Here is an 11,728-nt window from a genome sequence, read left to right on the forward strand (position 1 = left end):
TAGCAGCAGATGGCACTATACAGCCATGCTGGAGCATGACATGATCTGTAATAAAATGGGATAGAAAGTTAGAAAAAATTATGTGAAAAGAAAAAGATGTTTGTGAATGGCCTATTATATAAATAAATGATTGCAAGATAGACCACAAAGCAGTATGATGCAGCTGCAGAAAGAAAGTGAAGGAAATTAACAGAACCTTAATTTCCAAGTCACAGAGACATAAAAGTGACATTGCAGAGAAACGGGAAGAAGTTCAGAGGAGAGCAGAAATACAGCCAACTTATGGAATGCTTAAAGAAACTGGATGTGTGTTTAACTTGGGAATGAGAAGACTGGATGTGAAAACATTGCTCATTTGAAGGACTTTCATGTCCATATAGTTTTCTTACAACAGTACTGTATGAAGTTGTTTGCCATTTCCTTTTTCTGGGAATGCTGTTTTTTTCTTTTTTTTTACTTCCCTGTCTACCCTACAACCCTTTGATTTCCTAGTAGTCTCCTATCAAAGTATGAAACAGGCTTTCTGCTGGTTTTTTGGGTCAGCCAAGATTTTCTGTCACCTACTATAGGCTATCATGCAGAAGAGAGCAATTATTTATTCTGCTGTCCTAGAAAGCAGGGCTAGATGTCACAGATTTAGTTATTAGTTAGTTATTAGAAGAACTGTATCTGTATTAGGGTGCACTAGCAGGAGCATAGAATCCTGCTAATCACAGGAAATAATTGTTCTACTCTACTCTGTCCTGGTCATACCCCATTTAGGTTATTATGCCCAGTTCTGGACACCAGTGTTAAAAAAAGACAGTGATAAATTTGAGCAAGTTCAGAAGAGGGCTACCAAGTTGCTGAAAGGTCTGGAAATTAAGCCCTGAGGGGAATGATTGAAGGATCTGGATAGCCTTCAGAAGAGACAATTGAGGGGAAATACGATAGCAGTTTTCAAATATCAATAGGGTTGTCACAGAGAAGTAGGAGTAGGTTATTTTCTATTGCCCCAAAGGGCAAAACCTTTTAGGTTAAAACTAAAGGTTTAGGTTAGACTCCAGGATAAATTTCCTGACTGTACAAACTATCAGGTGATGGAACAGGCTGTCAAGTGAAATAATGAATTCTCCTTTGCTAGAGGTCTTCAAAGATTGAATGGTGGTTCCTCAGAGATTCTCTAGTGGTTTCTACACTGAACAGGAGTTGTACTAGATAACCTCTAAGGTCACTTCCTACTTTATAATTCTATGACAAAGCTGGTGACATTTCACCATCCTTGGTGGTACTAATCACCTCCCAAATCCAACCAACACCCCCCATTAACTTAGCCACCAAGGAGCCAGATGGGCATGGAAACAGCCCATAGGTTGCAGAACTCACACTACAGAGAACCCTATCCACTTCCCTAAGTTTTGCAATATTAAAAGTATTTACTAGGAAACTATTGAGGTATTTTAACAAGTTACCTTTACTGCTATAAGTGAAAACTGCTGGTCTACCTGATCATTTCAAATACTGAGCTATACTGAACCATACTCCATGGGTTGGGAGCAGGGAATTACCTCTACTGTCCTGCTTCTCCAAAAATATTCCAGTGAATTTTCCAGTAGCATTTGGTTTCTAATCCAGTAGGGCTTTTTCTATTTTATATTCTAGCTAGTAAGGCAAACGTCCAGTAAGGCAAAGGTTTATGTCTATGCAAAACCCTTAGCATTGGCTTGAATACTGTAATGGTAATCTAGCAATGCTGCTCTAACTCAAAATACTTTGAGGAAGACATCCTACCCCAGTGGACATATGTATAACACCTGATGAAATTGCCTACCCCCAACCCCAGTCTAATGCATACTTAGGTTATCCAGTGTTTGAAATGCAGTAACTAAATATTATTTTTAGATTTATTTCTTCTTGTCAACCCAAAGAGTCCAGACCTACTTTATGATACTGTGAAGGTTAAACTGGTTATGGAAGAGGGAAGAAGATTTCTGCACACAGCTGCCATAAAAATGTCATGGAATTATTTCTAATTTTACCATCAGCTAAAAAGAAGTCTCCTGGCTTTTTTCCCTCTCTTTTTAAAGTGGGATAATAAATTCAAAGCAATCCAGTGCTGGAGAAGCACCATATGTTAAACAATAAAGGCTGATGAATGGGTAGTTTGAGTAAAGTTGGATGAGGATTACTCTGTATAAGGATTACAAGAGTTGAAGTACATCACATCTGGGGACACCAGGCTGGTTCAGGTTAGTTTACAGGCAGTCATTGAGTGTCTCACATCAGAAGAATCAGAGAACTGTAGTACCACAAGTTCTGTCCATTTGGGGCATGCATGCCATGTCACAACACATACCAAAAAGCAGTGTTGCATTGCAATGCTGCAGCAATGCTTTTGTCAATTTGATACTCACCCCCCATTACCACCCCTCTCTGTAGACACTGATGCTTTTTTTCATTCATACATATATGGGGGGGGGGGTTACATTAGTGTTATCTAAAGCAGGTATAAGCAATTGAGCTAGGGGAAAGGGTACTTGGAATTTAGGAGCACTCAAAAATGGCTGCTATGGGCAATTTGCCTATTCACAAAATAGATGCTATGGTAGGCATAGACCAGTGTTTCTCAACCTCAGGAACTTTAAAATGTGTGGATTTCAACTCTTGGCTGGCTGAGGAATTCTGAGAGTTGAAGTTCATACATCTTAAAGTTGTTGAGGCTGAGAAATACTGGCGTAGACTATTACAAGATACCCATTTAACAGAAGATGAACTTAATCCCCTGCCTGCTCTCTACTAATCCAGTGGAACTTTTGTGCCTCAAAACCATTGCTGCAAATAATTACTGGCAGCATGCCAGTTTTCTATTTTTTTGTTTTAAATTATACGATTTTTTTTTTTTTTTTAAGTTAGGTAGAGCAGGTAGCCTGCTGGATCTCAAGGGAAATATCTGGGAGTAGAATGCGGGCACCACATCCTCTATCCCCACACTAGACTGCAGTTTCTTTCATGAGGGGGTCTGCTTCACATGTCCAGCTGTGGACTGGGCAATTAGAAATTGGTGCTCTTTCAGAAGTTGTTAAACTACAGCTCCCAACAGCACCAACAAATAAAACACAATTGAGGAATACTGGTAAGAGTTGTAATTCAGTAGTATCTTGAGAACCATGGATACCTTTTTAATCAGACAAGACCCAAACTCTACTATGAAGGTGGGGGGGGGGGCAAATTATGAAAGCAGCATGACACCATTGTTGCCCACATGTACAAAAGGGAAGGAGCTTGTGTCACAAGAGCAGAGGGCTGCTTTTGTCATTTTGATGAAAATTTCCAATCCTGTAGACAAGGTGGGGTAGTTCAAAGTGTAGCTGGTCTGATTAAGATAATAAAGTGGAAGATCATTCATAAAAGCTACAGGTGGAGGCCTCCAACTGCATAGTTGTTAGACTTGGTGTTGGCTGACAATTCAGTCTGAACCTTGCATCCCACTTCTGGAATAGAGTTTCTAAAAAATAAGCCTTTATAAAAGCACTGCAGAGGGGCTCATTTCTGAGTAAGCTCATTTAAGATTAGATTCAAATTTCTTTCTAAAATGACTCCTTTGTTCAGTCTCTAAATATGGTTTCATATCCCGGAAACTTGGAAACCTGGAAAGTTTATAATGCAATATCAGTACTTCCCACATTATTAGCAGCCATTCCTCCAAGATGATGGAAACCCCACAATGGATCCTTCTCTCCTCTCAGGTGGGTCCCAGGTCATCTGGTCCTTCCTTTGTCAGGTAAGGTAGGGATTAATACCTAAATGGGTATGCATTCTTGGGGGTTTTTTCCCTCCCCACCCCCTCTTTTCGCCCTTTTGCATTGCATCTAGAGTTTAAGTATTTGGTTAAAGATTTTGTTTTTTGAAACTTGGTTCAGCCCCTGGAAAATATTAATTAAGAGGCATGCAATCAAAGATATTCTGTGAAGCAGCCAGTCATATGATGTGATTCTTAAAGTAAGCAGATTGTCTTCTTCCCATGCATGGTTGTTTCTGCCTTCATTATGGACAATTAAGAAGCTGTCAGCAATGATAATATGCAAGTGTTCCTTCCAGCCAAGCCCCAGACAAAATGCACATGTTTTTCCAAATTTCATTGGGCTTGTTTTGGCCTGCTGCAGAGCTTGAGAAACACTGCTAGAGGGCCACCCTACGGTGACTCCCAGCAAAATTAAACTCATTATGCCACGGTTAATCTCACCTAACCTGTTTTTGATTTGAGACAGCAGAGTTGTAATACCTGTTCCAAGTAGCTTGTTTGACAGACTGATCCGCCGGACTGGCTGGCACAGGTCAGTGTTGGTGCAATTGGTTTAAGTTGTTTTCTGTAAGGTTAGGCTGTGGTGCTGGATGTGCTGACACACTTAATTTTCAGTTTTCAATCAATAATTTATGGAATTATTTCATTTAATTCACTGAATCATTTCACTTAATTCATTTTAAATGAGATTCATGCTATATAGTTTCTACATAAGAATTCAGAGTGTGGAAGATATGTATGTTCAGCCATGAGCCATATGAAAGTTTTATGAGACGTTTAGGCAAAATAGCATAAAGAACTTTAAAATATATAGCAGGGAAAGGAGGGGGGAATACCTTTCCAAAACATCAGAAAAGTATCCAGTAAAATCAATAGAAATATTATAATCACATTCAAAGCATTTAAACGGCAATACATTTAATTGTTTATTAAAATGATAATATATTGAAAAAAAGCATGAAGGAGAAAATAAAGTTTGTGTTGCAACATAGCCATATTTTCTTTCACAGCAGCTTCTAAGTTAATAAAATGTTCAAAATGCCATATTTACAGTCAAAGTGTCCTGCTCCTGAATTTACAGACCATTCCTAATCATATCTGCCAGGTTCCATTGACTTTTATGAGCTTTATTGTGGACATATGGCCGCAGCTTTCCCCTCTAACTAGTTCATTCATGTACAATTTCCCATTTCCTGATTTATTTACAAAATGCATTAAAGCACCCTTGACCGTTAATTCCAGCCTTTCCCAATCAAGTGCCCTGAAAAGGTGGTTGGACTATAATTCTCAGCCTTCTCAGTAACGGTAACTGGAATTATAGAACTTGAAGTCCCACATATCTGGATGGCACAGTGCTAGGGAAGGTTAGTTTGTTCCTTTGCCTATTCCAGTCCTGTGGATTATTATCTAACGTAGGGCTATCATAGCAAGGACAAAAAAATTCAGGCAACCTCTAGATGAAAGCAAGGAAATACAGAAAGCACATGACTTTTGTTGCCATCTAATGGTTGACTGGATGTTTGTTTATTAGGATGATAGTCCTAATAAAATGGCTGTTCCATCACATAGCACAACATCATACAAATAGATCCCAGTGTCAGTCTTAGTTATAAGTTTGAGAGCAGTAATAATATCTTCACAGTGAGAGCATTCACATCAACCATCAAGTACATTGGGTTCACATGGTACATCATTGAGTCACAAAAAATACCTAACCGAGGTTAAAACTAAGCTAGCATATTGTACAAATGTATATGTGACCAGTTTCAGTGTATTGTGTGAACATAGCCAAGATAGATCTCCCTCTCTGATATGAGCTGAAGCTCAAAAGGTTTATGCCTTTTAATGAAATGTGTTAGTTAGAAAAGGTGTTCCCAGATTCCTCCTGATTTTTGGCTATCATAGACTAACATGGCTTTCCTCCTCTGACACATATTTACTATAGCTTGATAAAGTGACTGATGGGTGAATGAAACCCCTAGCATTCCTGCCCAGGCCAGTTCTGAGTAGGCAACGTAAACAGGAGGCCCAGCTAATAACTAAAGTTTGATGTGACTAGCTACAAGTTGTGAAAATTTCACCCCATATTGAATGGAAAAAAGGATTGGGTAACCCTTTAATTTTTCTGATGTTTTGCCAAAAGGTAAAGGGAATGTCACCACACCTTTGTACCCAGCTATGAAACTGGGAGCAGCAACAGTGAGAAAATGCAGCCCAGTGCAACATACGTTCTCTTCTGATTCAAGATTTAAGTGTACACATGTGAACGCCCTGCAATCAAAATCAAGAACATTGCTTTTCTGGCTTTGAAGATAGGACTGAATGGGGAGATAAATACAATGCAATTCATCAAAATTATTCATTCTGTTTTAATTACAGAATCCTAAATATTATGAATAATAATATTAAGTTTATATGCTGCTCAACTCCCAGCAAATCTGAGATGCTGAGGCTCCGTTGCACAACACTGACTTAACCATGGCTTACTCAACTCAATTTTCTGGGTTTGTACCACATAGCTAACTGACTACATGGGCTGAGGTTGTCTAACCTGCTAAACTAAAATACATTGGCCAGTTTTTTGTTCAGGGACTCTTTACACATTTCTTCCCATATCCCCCAAAAAGAAAATAACTTTCCCTATGTTTATTATACTGTATCCTTTTTTCTTCTTCTCTTCTCTTTTTTGGAAGGGGTTGGGTTAGGGAATAGGCCAATTCACTTGAAGTTGTATTCTGAACAATTCTCCTACCTGGGAGTATATCAGATCAAAATCTATGCATTAGTTCCTGAGAAAACAAGGTTTGAGTTGAGTTCTCAGTGATTAAACACTTGTGATTCCAAATAATTTATTCTGCAGTAGCAGTGTTCTGGAGTAAGTAATTATATCATTTTAACAACACAATGAAAATTACTTAGGCACCTGCGAAAGTAGATCTTTGAGGTGAATGCCTGATATTTCTGGTGTTCTTGCATATTTATTCCACTGCAACCAACAGAGGCTTTACTCCAGAATAAATAGCGTGGGTGACACCAGAACCTGTCAACCTTAGATTCCGACCTTCAGCATCAGAATGTACCAAAAAAAAAAAAAATCTTATTCTTCAAAATCAGCCCACTGATCTGTTTTTCATTTTTACTGCTATCCTCATCTTGACTCATATAGCTAATTTGCTGGCACATAGAAAGGTGCTGGTGATCTCATCCTATTGCCACAGCTTAATACACCTGGCTTTTCATAAAGTGATAATTGTTTTATTTTTTATTTAGATTAACAAAGAGCTATCTGTAACATGAAAACCACATTTTAAACATGGAATAAACGGTCCCAACTATTTCTTCTGCTGGGCTTCTCTGACCATCATGACAGCAATTTATAATGATTACGTTTATTTCCCTGCAGCTATTTTTCTAGCACTGCTTAGTGAACAAAGTGCTTTCCATTGCATCTCATTTATTCACCTGTTCTATTACTCTTGCTTCCTCTTTGCTCTTCAGAACTTGCAGTCATCCTGGGAACTATTAACTCAAAAAAAAAAGTTGAATCTGACATTCTCTGTTTTTAATTTTTTTAGTTATATTCTTTCTTGTTTGTTTGTTTGCTCCATTGACTCAAAACTTTTGAGGCAGGAGAAGTTATCCTGAATTTATTTCTCTTCGTTTCTGTCCCATTCAGTCTTTCACTGGCCTCCCTGCAGACAGCCCCTGGCAGGGCCTTTCAAAAAGTGGCTTTAAACCTCCCCACCGCCGCCGCCGCCGCCACCACCACCTACAAAATACAGACTCTTTCTCCAGTGACAGCAGCCTGAAGTCCGTCGTCTCTCTTTCTCTCTCTCTCTCTCTCTCGTTTTATTCCCCTTCCCCTAATCCAGAGGGCCGCATCCTTTCTGTCCCGCGACGCGCAAGCCGTCCGGATCAAGTGGTCCTAAACATTTCACAATTATGCTACAGAACTGTTGAACTGTTAAGAACCACTGCACCCAGCAGGCTGAGAGAGCTCGGATTTGGAAGGACAGAGCTGGGATGGGATGGGATGGGATGGGATGGAGAAAGGGGGAGCGACCTCCCGCCCGCCCCCCGCCGCCAAACAAAAAATCCGCCTCTCTCACACAGCCTGGTTCGTGTTTCTGCACCTCCAGCGACCTGCTAAGCCAGACGAAAAAGAAAGGGGAGAAAAGCAAGCAGTGAAAAAGAAAGGGCGGAGGCACGAAGACAGCACACACAAGTCTGCCTCAGACCCAACTCCTCGCAGGCAGCGCCACTTACAAAGTGCCAAGAAGATCCGGGCGGGGGGCGCCCGCGCTCTGCCCCTCCGCCCCATTCCCGCGCCAAGGACCGACAAGGCCAGCGGGGGATGCCGGGTGGGAGGCCGACGGAGCCTCTTTAAATATCCTGCCGGAGCGTCGAAAGCGAAGCTGGATTCCCTGCCAGGCAGGGAAGGATGGGCGCGCGCCCAGCCCAGCTCCTCTCCTTCCCGCCTCGCCGTCCCGAGCAGCGCTCGAGGTGCCTCGACCTGCTCCTCCTCTTATATACCCGCCCGACTCCTTCGCCGTCGCCTGCAGGGGCAAGGAAGAATGCGGCCCGCGCCCCTGCCGCGACCAGTTTTTCCAGGCGGCCTTTGCAACGACAGCAAGCGGGGTGGGGGTGGGGACGAGGTGTGGAAGGGTGCTGACGGGGTGTGTGTGTGTGCGCGCGCGCGTGGTTTTCCTTTTCCCCACAGCGCTCATCTGGGTCGGTGTAAACGTAAGCAGAGAGCGGGCCGGAGGCAAACCTGTTCTGTGGCGCGTTTGGGTGCCTCCTGCCCCAATCCAGGTGCGCTCCGAAAAGCCTCGTCATTGGGAAGGGAGCAACAGCGACAAGAACAAACAAAAAACACAAAACCGCTCAACAGGTTGGGCCGAGGCCGGCGAGGTCTCCTTAAATCATAGGGGAAGCAGGGAAAGGGAGGTGGAAAGGTGAGTTTCTCAGAAAAGCCAGGCTCTCTCCGCTTTGGGTGTCTCGCACGCGCCAGCGCGCCCCTTGCCAGCATGGCGCAGAGACGAGAAGCCCTTTTCCAAGACCGCAAGGAGCGCTGGGCTGAGGTGAGAACGGGGTAGCCAAAACGCACTAGCCAGGCGCAGGAGAGAGGGGGCTTACGGGCTCTGGGAAGCCACAAGCCTCTCTTTGGGGGCTGGGGGGGGGGCGGGGAGACTTAATGGGAAGAGCAGAAAAGTTCCATGAGGACTGGCCAGTTGGTAAACAGTTGCAATGTGGTGGCACAAAATGGAATGTCCTGGGAAAGAGCCTGCCTGGCTCAGTGCAAGTCCCACTGATAAAGTGGAAAAGTCACAGTTGGAGAGGCACTTATGAATGTAGCTTGCACAGTTTTCCAGCAGCCATTTCTCCATCCTAATATGAGAAAATCTTCACCCACCTTTGCCCCACTTGTGCGCAATGGTATATACAGAATGGAGCCTCCTCCATAGGTCCATTGTTAGCTTTCCTCACAAGTGTCCAATTCACATGGAGAACAAAACAGAAACAGATGTAATGGTGTTCACTTTGTGGAAATGACTTAGCCAGTCAAGCCAAAGTTAGCCACCCTCCTGGATCCTTTCTTCTGTGGTCAGTATTATGGAAAGGGGAGTTTTCTCACATACAACTGATTGTGCATCTTGCACGCCTGGATCCTCTTTTCTGCCATTACATGGTTACAAAAGGACAGGTGGCAGCCCTGGAGATATTGGAAGCAAAATTAACAGAGTTCTGTAGTGTACAAAAATATCCATACTTTATACCCTTGAATGCATACATATATATTAATGTTCAGGATGCCAGCATGATGTTCAGGAAGTTAAGTAGGGAGAGTAAATCTGCACTTGACCAGAGAGATCATTGGGTAACTTCAGGCAAGTCACTGTCTTTCGAAAAATGAGAACAACTCAGTAAATGCATTCACATGACCACAGAGTGATGACATGGGCTAAATGTGCATAACATACAAGGTTAAAATGTGTTGACTCGTTTGTAGTTCAGTATAATACAGCCAGCATGAGCCACTCAAGCAGTTTTTCTATTACTTCCACTGAGCAAGAGAAGGTTGAAAGCATTTCAAGTCATGCAGGCATTTCAACTTTCCTGGAAGTGACTCAGTGGGTGGAACCAAAATTAAGAGTCATTCAGCCTTTCCTGGGTTCAAAATGCAACTGATGTTTAAAAAAAAAAAAAGCTGTCAAGCAAGGATATAGTTCATAGGGGTGATCATCCTATAAGCACTGACCTCCCTCCCAGCACTCATCATGCTTTTGCAGAAAATAGCACATTCAGCAGCTGTACATGAATTGTCTTCAACATGAACCAGAACCCTATTGCAGAGTCCTGTTCTATTAGGTGCACAAAGGCTTTCTCCCATGGACGATGATCGTACTTAATGCATGAACATTTCCTAGGAGGCTGACATAACTTGACTGTGATCAGTGGAGGGCTGATAGCACACTGGATTTGCGAACATTCCAGTATGGTAAATGAAACTTCTTTCTTAAGGATTCTTAAGGATCTTTCTTAGTTCATCTTACCCTGCAAACCTTATAAAACGTTGACGTGCATTTTAAAACAATTCATGGTACACTTTCTTGACACTGAAACTGTTTTGGAGTAATTACCATACTACAGATATAATGATCCAAGACATACCATGCATTAGAGACATCTCTTTAGGAAATTCCCTGTAGGGCAACAGGCTCAGGCTATGAGTAATGGCTTTTGCCAAAGCTTTCAGTAATCCCATAGGCATGCCTTGTATAATTGACCTGTTTCCTGAACACAGAGAATAGCTTGATTTGTTTCTGTGTTCACTCCTGCACTTGTGTTCACTTCAGGCACTGCACTTGCCTGAAACTTAGATATCAGGGCTGGCGCTACCATACTGGCGCAGATGTGGGATGTTGTGAAAAAGCAAAAAAAATAAAATAAAATCAGGCATCAGAATCTGTTTTTATTTATTTATATATTTACTTATTTATCCTATTTATATAGCCACCCATCTCACACAAGGTGACTATCATAGAAAGGGACCCTGAGGAGCTTTTTTGGACTCAGCCACCAAACTAATTTAACTGCCCCTGAGTATGATGCCCCTTGAAGTTAGAATGAGGATGGAGAATCATGTGGTGATCCCCCTTAGGCAGAAAAATTGGCATTTACGTGAAAGTATGAATGCAGCCTATGAGTAAACAATTGAGGGAAAGGGATAGCTCTGTTATACAGCATTGCCTGTTTTGCAGATGAAAGGTTTAATTCCTGGTACCTCTAATAAAAAGGGACAGCTGGGGAAGTTGCACAGAAAGATGGGGTAAAAGTAAATGATAAATAAATAAAGTGGAAATGGTAGAGAGCCTCTCACCGGGCTAAAGGAATTGATAGGGATTGTTCCAAATTGGGCAAAGCCTAAATGCAGGACAGAGACAGAAAAGATTTCATTCACCTGAGACAGGATAACTGATCCTATCCCAGTTCAACAATTTTTGTGAGTTTCTGGCCTCGATTTGCCATTCTGCTGAAGTTTTGGTACAGCTGCCGCATTTAAAACGGGAAGTGTAAAACAAGAAAAATTTTAAAAGAAGTTTACTTGCATAAAATGTCTTGGTGGAGAAGTGACGAGGGTGGAGGAGGGAGAATATTGGATTTAGGGAGAATACTGGATTTAGCAATCAATAGATCTGTCCTGGACTCAGAATGGTTCTTGCAATCTGACCACCATCTGTACATACCAACCACAGCCTTGTGGATGAGTGGGGAGATCATGGGGTCAGTGATTCTCAAGCACTGATTGGACAGTCAGGGAGCCTGCCAAAAAGATCAGAGATGAGAAAGATGGTGGCAAGTTTCAGTCAAATGCAAGCACAAAATATTACTTGGAGTTTTGGACATATCAAGAAAGGCTGAGCAGGTGGATGCTATAAGAATAGA

The sequence above is a fragment of the Python bivittatus genome, unplaced genomic scaffold (genome assembly GCF_059951505.1).
Source record: "Python bivittatus isolate LINGU-HERP-01145 unplaced genomic scaffold, Pbiv_v1 ctg000580_np1212, whole genome shotgun sequence".
Lineage (NCBI taxonomy): Eukaryota > Metazoa > Chordata > Lepidosauria > Squamata > Pythonidae > Python > Python bivittatus.